At 47.1% G+C, this 13,071-nt stretch overlaps 2 protein-coding genes across 2 annotated transcripts in view; both read left to right on the top strand.

The window, feature by feature from the left end:
- The window catches only part of LOC137535445 (zinc finger protein 585A-like), a 184,376-nt gene that overhangs the window by 22,534 nt on the left and 148,771 nt on the right, over nucleotides 1–13,071 (top strand). The window lies entirely within an intron of this gene.
- Nucleotides 12,447–13,071, top strand: part of LOC137535864 (uncharacterized) — a 60,531-nt gene continuing 59,906 nt past the window's right edge. The window contains exon 1 of the mRNA XM_068257744.1: nucleotides 12,447–12,485. The gene's annotated coding sequence lies outside the window, so the exon portion shown is untranslated. The remainder of the gene's footprint in view (nucleotides 12,486–13,071) is intronic.

Here is a 13,071-nt window from a genome sequence, read left to right as displayed (position 1 = left end):
GAACGATTGTTGTCGCATGTGTGTACGTAGCTTCAGGGTTAATTAACCAGGTGTTTTATCTATGCAAATGAGGCAGTCACATGCAGCCACGGTTTTCCTGAAGAGTAAATAGAAGCCAAAACACTTTTTTTCATGTAAACAATAACTGTTTATATAAAAAACAAACATGATTATTGTTCTGTCCCCACACATGTGACCTATGTGTAGCTAAGACATGCAGCTAAACCTTCCTGGCTCCCAATAAGTGAGACTGATTGAAGTAGTCTTGTATTTATTGAAATCACAGGCGGTGAAACTAGAAAACAGATGAATGTATAATAAGGCTCTCATAGTAGATATGATTACAACAATCAATGCATTAATAAACAATATTGCAGTTTAGCATTATACATGTGCTCATTTAGGCTCCTGACAGACAGTATAAGAACACAGCACAGAGTAATCTAACAATGCAGAAACATACTACAGAGTGTCTCTGTTATGAGTAGATGCTGTAGCAATAACTAGGTGTGAGAAACAATAAGTCACTCACCAAGAATGCTGCCACAAGAGAAGAGATGGTGGATAGTGCTTCCTCACAGTTCACAGACAGGGTTCTAAAATGGTGGAATCAATCCCACAATGCCATTCAACTTTCTATCCCAAGAACCCTTGCAGTTTACTAATATTATAAAGACTGACCACTAGGGGGCTCGGTGAGCTATAACTCTATAACCATCAACTCTAAACATACATGCAGGATATATAGTATTTTCATATATGTCAATAACTCACATTACATCTTGCAGAACATTTTACTCTTAATTTCTGAACTTTATGTCCTTGGGGCAGAACAATTATGGTTATCGATTGACTAGAATATAAGCCATGCATTTTAAGAGTCTAACATTGGTTTAGATAACAGATAAGAAATAGGGATCGTAGTCACAGATACAGAACTACCACAGTTGGAAGTTATATTTTTTTAACAAGGCAGACTATTGATGTCTTGTCATATAATTAGCTTGCAAGGTTTAAAGCTGTAAACAACCTAATACCTCTTTGACCAGTTGAGGACCACAGGCTTACACCCCCCTACACTGCAGCTTTAACAGTTCACGGCCATACAAGTCAGCACACAAATGAATCTTGCCTCCTTTTATTGCCACCAACAGAGCTTTCTGTTGGTGGCATCTGATTGCTGCTGCAACTTTTTTTTTTTAAATAATTTGAATGTTCTTTTTTTCAATAAAAATGTATTTCTTTTTCACCCTCCCTTCATCCCCCCTGAGAGCCAATCAGTGTGATTGTCTCTCATAGGCATCAGCCGATGAGAGCGATCTGTTTGTGAGCCTCTCCTGGGGACAGCTCAGTGACAGAGCTGTCCCCCGTACTTCGCTGCAGTAGATCACAGCGCTGTACAAGTATTTGCAGTCATTGTTTTTTTACAGCCTGCCAGCCACAATCGCAGCTGGCAGGTACTCAGCGGGGATGCGTGCACATCTGCGCTAATCTTCGCCTCCAGGACTTGACGCCGATCGTTAAGCAGTCGGCAAGGGGTTAAGCCGTAGATATACATCTTTCTAGAGCAAATCGGTAAATTCTGCATCAAAAAATATCATTTTAGACTAAGACCTAGTATATGAACAATGTAATCTGGAAACCTTCTCAGTCTTCTAAAGTAACGTATAGCAGTGCTACTTCCATCATCAATCAGCTCATGTAAAGCCCATATACCAATATATGCAATTTAACATCATCATCAAGGGGGAGAAGCAGAAGACTCATACAAGGATCATTACTCGGTCCATATTGGGAAGGGCTCCCTCTAGTGGTGAGGGAGGATAGAGGGTGGCAATACGGCTGGGATCAGGGGGAAAGGGAACATGAACAGGAGGAGGAAGGGGGAGAAGCAGAGGACACATATGGGGATCATTACTCAGCCCATATTGGGAAGGGCTCCCTCTAGTGGTGAGGGAGGATAGAGGGAGGCAATAGGGCCAGGATCAGGGGGAAAGGGAACATGAACAGGAGGAGGGGGAAGCGGGAGAAGCAGAGGACTCATATGAGGATCATTACTCGGCCCATATTGGGAAGTCCCCCCTCTAGTGGTGAGGGAGGATAGAGGATGGCAATAGGGCCGGGATCAGGGGGAAAGGGAACATGAACAGGAGGAGGGGGAAGCGGGAGAAGCAGAGGACTCATATGAGGATCATTACTCGGCCCATATTGGGAAGTCCCCCCTCTAGTGGTGAGGGAGGATAGAGGATGGCAATAGGGCCGGGATCAGGGGGAAAGGGAACATGAACAGGAGGAGGGGGAAGCGGGAGAAGCAGAGGACTCATATGAGGATCATTACTCGGCCCATATTGGGAAGTCCCCCCTCTAGTGGTGAGGGAGGATAGAGGGAGGCAATAGGGCCAGGATCAGGGGGAAAGGGAACATGAACAGGAGGAGGGGGAAGGGGGAGAAGCAGAGGACTCATATGAGGATCATTACTCGGCCCATATTGGGAAGTCCCCCCTCTAGTGGTGAGGGAGGATAGAGGATGGCAATAGGGCCGGGATCAGGGGGAAAGGGAACATGAACAGGAGGAGGGGGAAGCGGGAGAAGCAGAGGACTCATATGAGGATCATTACTCGGCCCATATTGGGAAGGACTCCCTCTAGTGGTGAGGGAGGATAGAGGGTGGCAATAGGGCTGGGGTCAGGGGGGAAAGGGAACATGAACAGGAGGAGGGGGAAGGGGGAGAAGCAGAGGACTCATATGAGGATCATTACTCAGCCCATATTGGGAAGAGCTACCTCTAGTGGCGAGGGAGGATAGAGGATGGCAATAGGGCCGGGATCAGGGAGAAAGGGAACATGAACAGGAGGAGGGGGAAGGGGGAGAAGCAGAGGACACATATGAGGATCATTACTCAGCCCATATTGGAAAGGGCTCCCTCTAGTGGTGAGGGAGGATAGAGGATGGCAATAGGGCCGGGATCAGGGGGAAAGGGAACATGAACAGGAGGAGGAAGGAAGGGGGAGAAGCAGAGGACACATATGGGGATCATTACTCAGGCCATATTGGGAAGTCCTCCCTCTAGTGGTGGGGGGGGGGGATAGAGGATGGCAATAGGGCCGGGATCAGAGGGAAAGGGAACATGAACAGGAGGAGGGGGAAGGGGGAGAAGCAGAGGACTCATATGAGGATCATTACTCAGCCCATATTGGGAAGGGCTCCCTCTAGTGGTGAGGGAGGATAGAGGGTGGCAATAGGGCCGGGATCAGGGGGAAAGGGAACATGAACAGGAGGAGGGGGAAGGGGGAGAAGCAGAGGACACATATGAGGATCATTACTCAGCCCATATTGGGAAGGGCTCCCTCTAGTGGTGAGGGAGGATAGAGGGTGGCAATAGGGCCGGGATCAGGGAGAAAGGGAACATGAACAGGAGGAGGGGGAAGGGGGAGAAGCAGAGGACACATATGGGGATCATTACTCAGCCCATATTGGGAAGTCCCCCCTCTAGTGGTGGGGGGGGGGATAGAGGATGGCAATAGGGCCGGGATCAGGGGGAAAGGGAACATGAACAGGAGGAGGGGGAAGGGGGAGAAGCAGAGGACACATATGAGGGTCATTACTCAGCCCATATTGGGAAGGGCTCCCTCTAGTGGTGGGGGGGGGATAGAGGATGGCAATAGGGCCGGGATCAGGGAGAAAGGGAACATGAACAGGAGGAGGGGGAAGGGGGAGAAGCAGAGGACATATATGAGGATCATTACTCAGCCCATATTGGAAAGGGCTCCCTCTAGTGGTGAGGGAGGATAGAGGGTGGCAATAGGGCCGGGATCAGAGGGAAAGGGAACATGAACAGGAGGAGGAAGGGGGAGAAGCAGAGGACACATATGAGGATCATTACTCAGCCCATATTGGGAAGGGCTCCCTCTAGTGGTGAGGGAGGATAGAGGATGGCAATAGGGCCGGGATCAGGGGGAAAGGGAACATGAACAGGAGGAGGAAGGAAGGGGGAGAAGCAGAGGACATATATGGGGATCATTACTCAGCCCATATTGGGAAGGGCTCCCTCTAGTGGTGAGGGAGGATAGAGGGTGGCAATAGGGCCGGGATCAGGGAGAAAGGGAACATGAACAGGAGGAGGGGGAAGGGGGAGAAGCAGAGGACACATATGGGGATCATTACTCAGCCCATATTGGGAAGTCCCCCCTCTAGTGGTGAGGGAGGACAGAGGGTGGCAATAGGGCCGGGATCAGGGGGAAAGGGAACATGAACAGTAGGAGGTGGAAGGGGGAGAAGCAGAGGACACATATGAGGATCATTACTCAGCCCATATTGGGAACGGCTCCCTCTAGTGGTGAGGGAGGATAGAGGATGGCAATAGGGCCGGGATCAGGGGGAAAGGGAACATGAACAGGAGGAGGAAGGAAGGGGGAGAAGCAGAGGACATATATGGGGATCATTACTCAGCCCATATTGGGAAGGGCTCCCTCTAGCAGGATTGCAGATCTTTCATGCACAGGACAGAAGGAAAACAAAGAGAAATGCACCCTGTATTTATTTAGAGAGTTTATCCTGTTTAATTCCCTCTCATTTGTGTCTACTTACAAATTGTAATCTGATCTCTCCCCTGTGTCACATGACTGCTACGGCAGAGATGGCAGATAAGCTCATATGAAAGCACAGGATGCTAACAATATGTCTGCTTCCGTGACTCAGGAAGTAGAAACTGTGCAGATTTATTTTAGGATTTGTTTGTGCTGTAACACAGAAATGTTTTTGTTTAAAGGTTATTATGCTGTTGTGTATCTTTTAGAGCAGAGAGGACATTCTGAGTTCAGGTCTGCTTAAAATAGGTGAGTCGGGTTAGTGGGCAGGCGGATACACAAGTAAAGCAAATGGTTGGGAGACCAATGAAATGGGAATGTATCTCTCAGCAGGTCCAACACTTCAGGCCTCAAAGTGACATTTACAGCCTGAGACTGAGACAAAGTTTATTGTATAGTCGTTCTCCTTAACAAGACTCGGCAGGGTGATCTGAGGGTGCAGGGTGATCTGAGGGTGCAGGGTTATCTGAGGGTGCAGGGTGATCTGAGGGTGCAGGGTGATCTGAGGGTGCTCTGAGGGTGCAGTGTGATCTGAGGGTGCAGTGTGATCTGAGGGTGCAGGGTGATCTGAGGGTGCAGGGTGATCTGAGGGTGCAGGGTGATCTGAGGGTGATCTGAGGGTGCAGTGTGATCTGAGGGTGCAGGGTTATCTGAGGGTGCAGGGTGACCTGAGGGTGCAGGGTGACCTGAGGGTGCAGGGTGATCTGAGGGTGCAGGGTGATCTGAGGGTGCAGGGTGATCTGAGGGTGCAGGGTGATCTGAGGGTGCAGGGTGATCTGAGGTGCTCATAGAAAAGAAAACCAAATCATCAGAGACCTTATGTTCCAAGCCTCCAATCCGGATGTCCTTGATTGAAGGATTAACTCTTTTATATTCAGAAATAGTTCTACAATATTAATAAGCACTGGGGGGGACAACCCTGCCGAATCCTGTTTGAGAAGCCAAATCATCCTGAAAACAAAATCCCATTGACCTTCACCTTGGCTGATAGATTAGAGTATAGCAAAAATATCCAATTTAACAACCTGTCACCCAGAGCCATAGATTGTAGAGTCAGTCTCAGGAAGTCCCAGGCAGTCCTATCAGAGGCCTTCTCTGCATCTGGGGAGAGGAAGAAACCATCCAACAAATGCCGAGAAAGCCAAACCTGTATCCCCCCCGCTCTCACTGTAGCATTGTACGCTTCACGTCCGGCATAAAACCGACTGGATCAGGTAAGATGCGAGTTTCCAGAATAGGCGTCAGACGCAGAGCTAGAATCTTAGCAAATAACATCACATCTACGTTCAATAGAGAGATACGTCTGTAGTAAGCAGCGGCCGGAGGGTCTTTACCTGATATATGAATTACTGCTACATGTGTGTTTATCTTTACATTTTGGCACTGATCCCTCTTTAAAATGTGTTTCCTGACATGTGCCACTCCCATCTCTGACCTCATGTGAAAGAATTCTTGTGGAGTCAGATAGGGAACTGGGTCTGATATCACAGCTATAGTCTCTCTTAGCAATCCCTGGCCCTGCAGCTTTTGTGACACATTAATAGATGATTGATTGGGAGACCAAGCTGGGCACTACGTAAAGGCAGCTATACACTGGTCGATTGCCACCAGATTGACCAACAGATAGATACCTCTCTAATCGAATCTGATCACAGAGGGATCTATTGGCTGCCCATACACTGCACACAGATTTTGAATCGATTTCAGCATGAAATAGATTCACAATCTGTAGAGCTGCTTCTGCTTCTGCCTCTCCGACTCCTGCTTTCCCCCTCCAGCAGCAATACATTACCTGTCCACCAGGGCCAGTCCCTGGGTCCCTGCAGTCCCTTTCTCCGGCTGGCCTTCTTCCTCTTCACTTTACTTCCTGTCTCGTCCTGTGAGAAGAGGAAGTTAAAACAGTAGAGCGCCCCCTACTGTTTGAACTTCCGCTGGTCACAGGACGGGACAGTAAGTGAAGTGAAGATGAAGAAGGCCAGTTGGAGAAAGGGACTGCAGGGACCCGAGGACTTGCGCCAGTGGAACAGGTGAGATCATTGCTACATCGGTCTTCGCCAAATCGAACACCGGTATCGGCGCGCTCCCAGCCCGCCAATGATCGAGCAAAATTTTCCGCCTGGACAGATTCATGGAATTGATCGATTTCGGATGGTTATCAGTCTGCATATGCGTAATCGATTTCACAGCAGGTTCGATCACAGTGATTGAATCTGCTTTCTTTCAGTGGGAAATCGAGTGAATGTACGGGCACCCTTAGACTTAGCTAAATGGGAAGATATCTGGAGTAATGCTAGAAAGTCCTCTATCTGCACTCAAACTAAACATAATATCTATCTGACTCGGCATAGACTGTACAAAATGTTCCCAGGCACATCAGATGGGTGCTGGAGAATGTGTGTGTGTACAGTGTGTGTGTGTGTGTGTGTGTACAGTGTGTCTGTACAGTGTGTGTGTGTACATTGTGTGTGTGTGTGTGTGTACAGTGTGTGTGTGTGTGTGTGTGTGTGTGTGTGTGTGTGTGTGTGTGTGTGTGTCAGGGGGGATGGGGGGGTGCATGCTACAGTTGAGCATATTTTTTTTTGTTTGAAATCGTATCAAAGCCTGATAAACAAGGTCATTTAAAAACCTATATCCCCCTAGACCCTGGGATCTTTATCTGGGGGGGGGGGGGGGGTTACATAGGATCAGATGGGTGAGGACAATGCAACATCTGACTTCCTTGGGGTATGAGAGGGAGGTCCTTTTCCAGAAGGTATAGGATTTCTGGGATGTAAACTATGAGGAAAAGGGATGACAGGAGTCCGGAGTATAAGGATGTTTATTAAGGTGGGGACTGTGGAGACAATAGGGGTGTAATTCAGGAACAGGCCGATATTGGGAATTGAATGCTTATGGTAATTATCGGTTGCCTTCTCAGTCACAACATTCCAACTAGTGTTTTTTTTTTCTTTTTGTTATGTTTATCTGTGTTTTGGTTTATTCAGTTCTCTTTTCTTTGGTTATTTCTTTTATATTTTGTCAGCAGACGGAGAGTGTGCTATGAGACAGGCTCAGTGATGGGGGTGAAATGTTATTGTTTTCTAGCTTTTTGCCTTGTCCACTCCAGCAAGGTGTATGTGGAAGATAATCAGACATTTGCAGTGGATATTACAATCAATAAGAGCTCCTCGTTTGAACAAGCTGTTGTGTCATACTTGCACAAGTTTCTGTATATTGTATTTATCTCTTTCTGCTAATAAAAAAAGTTATTTTAAAAAAAATGAAATTGACCTCCCTGTCTCCTTAAGTAGTCCAGAAACATAGAGCGCTTTTCAGGCACATTCATATTTATTTCCTTATAAGCAATACCAGTTGCCTGGCTGTCCTGCTGATCCTCTGCCTCTAATACTTTTAGCCATAGACCCTGAACAAGCATGCAGTAAATCAGATGTTTCGGTGAGGTGCAGATGGGCGTGTGTTTGTGACCCAACGCACGCCATTTGCATAGCTGTGCATTGCAATGCTGATCCCATTCATTACAGTGAATGGAATCAGCGCTGCATTTTGATAAAAAAAAAAAAAAGGCTTGCAGCAGTGTGATGGAGCATCGTGAAACAAAACTTAAAGAGAAACTCCAACCTAGAATTGAACTTTATCCCAATCAGTAGCTGATACCCACTTTTACATGAGAAATATGATTTTCACAAACAGACCATCAGGGGGCGCTGTATGACTGATTTTGTGCTGAAACCCCTCCCACAAGAAGCTCTGAGTACCGCGGTACTCTGGGCAAACTGCCACAATGTAACAATGTTCACAGACAGGAAATGGCTGTTTACAGCTGTCTGTAACAGCCAAAACAGCTAGGAGCAGCTATATAACCTGCCCACAGTAAAAATGTCACCATGTAATAAATGTCAGAATGTAAATTGGAGAGAGGAAAGATTTTACAATGAGCAAACACTGACTAAATCATTTATACATAATTATGGTAAAAAATGAAGCACTTTTTTTTACTACATTATTTTCACTGGAGTTCCTCTTTAAAGGCCTTGTTCACATTGTGTTCTCAAAGGGAACCTTAACTGAGAGGGATATGGATGTTTCCTTTTAAACAATACCAGTTGCTTGGCAGCCCTGCTGATCTCTTTGGCTGCAGTAGTGTTTGAATCACACACCTGAAACAAGCATGCAGCTAATCCAGTCTGACTTCAGTCAGAGCACCTGATCTGCATGCTTGTTGAGGGGCTGTGGCTGAAAGTATTAGAGACACAGGATCAGCAGGAGCGTCAGGCAACTGGTATTATTTTAAAAGGAAAAATCCATATCCTTCTCAGTTTAGGTTTGCTTTAGGGTCTGTACACACATCCATTTTTATCTGCCGATGACTGACCAATTGCACCACTTACATGCAGTGTGAGAGCATACCTACAAAGTCTGTTCATAATATTAAAAATCTGTTGGCTTTCATGTTACATGCAGTGGTATATTTGGCCAGTCATCTGGCTGGAATGTGTACTGGTTAAGGGCTCTGCCTTTGACATGGGAGACCAGGGTTTGAATCCTGGCTAGGTCAAGTACCTATTCAGTAAGGAGTTCAAGGCAAGACTCCCTAACACTGCAGGGTGGCCTCTTGAGCGCGTCCCAGTGGCTGCAGCTCTTGAGCGCTTTGAGTCAGACAGGAGAAATGCGCTATACAAATGTTCGGTTCGGATCTGCAGATAGAAAATGGTTGTGTGTATGGAGCCTTAGTCCATTTTGAGCTTCAGACAATATCCATAATTTCCTCTAACTGCTGGATATATTTTAACCCTCTGGGCGATACAATTATATCGCCCAGGAGGGGGCGCAGCACTTTTTTTTTAATTTTTTCTTTTTTAAATCATGTATGAGCCCTGGGCTCGCTACATGATAGCCGCAGCGCAGCGGCATCCCCCCACCCACTCCGATCGCCTTCGCCGATCAGAGTAAGCAGGAAATTCCGTTCAGAACGGGATTTCCTGCTGGGCTTCCCCAGTCGCCATGGCGACGGGGCGGGATGACGTCACCGACGTCATGGACGTCGTGACATCAGAGGGAGTCACGATCCACCCCTCAGGGCTGCCTGGCACTGATTGGCCAGGCTGCGCAAGGGGTCTGGGGGGGGGCTGCGCGGCACAGCGGATTGGCGGCGATCGGAAGTTACACGCAGCTAGCAAAGTGCTAGCTGCGTGTGACAAAAAAAAAATTATGCAAATCGGCCCACCAGGGCCTGAGAACTCCTCCTGCGCGACATACCCCGAGCTCAGCTCGGGATTATCGCTCAGGAGGTTAAGGCATTTCCCTGTATATCTTTTGTGTATAGTTTTCTGTTCAATAAATTAACAAATTAATTGTTCCAGTTTTGCCATCTGGAGCACTATGCTACCAGGGAATAATATGGGGGGGGGGAAGGGTAAGCTTGGCTAGACTACTAGATAATACTGTGGGGGGATGGGCAGACCACTAGACTCCCATGAAATATTGAAAGGGAGAGCAATGAACACTACACTTCCTGGAAAAGCTTAAAGGAATACTGTAGAGGGGTCGGGGGAAAGAGAGTTGAACTTACATGGGGCTACTAATGGTCCCCTTAAGAAGTCCCGTGCCCGCGCAGCCACTCACTGATGCTCTGGGCCCCGCCCTCAGTTCACTTCTGGAATTTCCGGCTTTAGAGTCTGAAAACCACTGCGCCTGCGCAGCCATGTCCATACATAGAGTCTGGAAGACACAGACAGACATACAAACCCAGGGAGGAGAGACTGTGCAAACACTGGGAGCAGAAGACCCTCAAGGACGAAAATCACTTCCTGCTGCACTGCCCCAAATATACCGCAACCAGGGAAACCTTTAAGAAACTGATGGAACTATTTCCAGACTTTCACACATTAGAGGATGAGTGAAAAAACACTGCATTCTACTAGGAGAAGAGAAATCCACGGTGACAATCCCTGCACACTATGTCACAGCATGCCACAGACAGAGGAGCAGAAATGAACTGTAACCCCCCCCCCCCCGAGTACATTTGAATTCGGCGCCGGTAGACTTGGGCGCAGGATACAGCCGGTATATAGCTGATCCTGCTTCTGCACAAGTCCGGCCGAATTAATTACTATTCCCCCTCCAGGCCACCATGGATAGTGGGGGAATGAAATAATTCGGCTTCCAGCCATTGCTGGAAGCCAAATTATTATGATTTTTAAGCAACCTCTGCTCCATCTTCACTGAGCGCCGCTATAGACTGAATCCCTTTATAGTCTATGGCGGCACTGGCTGCGCCCAAATCTAGCAGCGCTGAAAAGCACTGCTCCGCCCCCCCCCCCGAAATGTCCACGAACTGCTGACTCACTGCACCCCCACCCCATCCCGTGTCCCTCATTCCCCCTGCTTTGGCAATGCCTGTATTGAGGCTTGGTCATGCCAATAAAGCTTTATTTGATTTGAATAATATATACAACCAAACATGTTAGTACATGCTCTTATTATATCTCGATTGGACTATTGCAATATATTGCTTGGTGGACTTCCAACTAACCGACTAACACCGCTCAATTCTGTACTGAACTCTGCTGCTCGACTCATTCATCTCTCCTCTCGCTCTTCCTCTGCTGACCCTCTCTGTCAAGCTCTTCACTGGCTACCAATTAACCAGTGGATTCAGTTCAAACTCCTAACCCTAACCTACAAAGCTCTCCACAATCTCTCTCCCCTGTACATCTCCTCACTAGTCTCCAGATACCAACCCAATCGCAATCTCAGATCTGCACACGAGCTTCTTCTATCCTCTTCTACAATTACCTGCTCACATTCACGTGTACAAGACTTCTCACGTGCCTCACCCCTCCTCTGGAATGCCCTTCCACAACACATCCGCCACTCTCCCACCTTTGAAATCTTTAAACGCTCCCTCAAAAACCAACTTTTCCGACAAGCATATTCTCTAGCTTAGGCCATGCACCCACTAAATAACCTAATTGCGCACTGCCTGTACATATACTGTATACATCCCCACCTCTTGTTTCCACCCCATTCCTTTAGATTGTAAGCTCGCAAGGGCAGGACTCTCATCCTTTTGTGTCTTGGACTGTTATTTATTTAATTACTTGCACACTGTTAGACATTTATACATTTTAGTCATCATGTTAAATCAAATTGTAATCAGCAGTGCTGTATCTTGTATCAGTGTTCATATTTGATGTATATCATTGTCTGTATCATTATGTATCCCTTGTTTGTTTTCTTACATTGTACAGCGCCACGGAATATGTTGGCGCTTTATAAATAAATAATAATAATAATATACTGTATAATTACAATAGAGTGAGTGCAATTACTGTAATTCTACTAACAGAGGATGCTGTTAGCTTATTCTCCACAAGATGGCAATCTTAGTTCTCCCAGGTGGAAAGCACAAACAGGAAAAAAAATGAAACCGAAGACAGGAAATATGTAACGCAGACAGGAAGTGATGGTAAGTGTGGTTTGCCTTCTTGAAACGGAAGGAATTTGCGATAATTCGAAATTATTTTATCAATTGTAATTCTGACAACTGAACACTAGATGGCAGGAGAGAATTATATTTAATTATGTTTGCGTTGTTGTAGCCTTATGTTCACCACATAATCGTGTTCTGAATTTCCCTGTGTACAGAGATATAAAATTCCTATACATCTGCTAACTGCCCACCCTACGTGACTTTTGCATAGTAAGGGCAGACAGTACTATGTATGGATACCTCCTCCCAGTCTCCAAGATGGCGACCACAGCCTCACATAGCATGTATGATGTCATTATGTCATCGCCCACTGGCTGCCATTACCCAGAAGTCCCTGAGAGTGTGTGTGCTGTACACAGAGAATGGCAGATGCAGAGGTGCCCAATCATGAGACTCCATTGTTACAGGTAAGCCTGATTCCTTTATCACCCGCACCCCAGCACCCTCTACTCCTGATGGGCATTATAGCACACCTGAAGTGACAGCAATATGCAGGCTGACATATTTATTTCCTTATACAATGCAAGCAGTGGCATAACTACAAATCATGGAGCCCCTCAGAGAAGCTTCAATGGCCCCCCAATGTTCATATCCCTTCCCCCGCCTCCCCTTGGGATCCATCTAACACGGGTCATAAAACAAGTGTGGCCATCCTGATCTTCACACCCATAACCAGTGTAGCCACAAAACCCCTGATCTGTAGTATAGTCCCCTGTATGGGAGGAAGGGAAGGGTAGTAGTTGCCTCTGGGCCCCCCTGTGATATCAGGTGCTGCTCCCCTCTAGTTATACCCTGATCTGTAGTATAGTCCCCTGTATGGGAGGAAGGGAAGGGTAGTAGTTGGCTCTGGGCCCCCTGTGATGTCAGGTGCTCCTCCCCTCTATTTATACCCCTGATCTGTAGTATAGTCCCCTGTATGGGAGGAAGGGAAGGGTAGTAGTTGGCTCTGGGCCCCCTGTATTATCAGGTGCTCCTCCCCTCTAGTTATACCCT

This window comes from Hyperolius riggenbachi, chromosome 10 (assembly GCF_040937935.1).
Source record: "Hyperolius riggenbachi isolate aHypRig1 chromosome 10, aHypRig1.pri, whole genome shotgun sequence".
NCBI classification, from domain to species: domain Eukaryota; kingdom Metazoa; phylum Chordata; class Amphibia; order Anura; family Hyperoliidae; genus Hyperolius; species Hyperolius riggenbachi.
The sequence above is the reverse complement of the archived record's forward strand: the minus strand, read 5'-3'. Positions and strand labels throughout refer to the sequence as shown.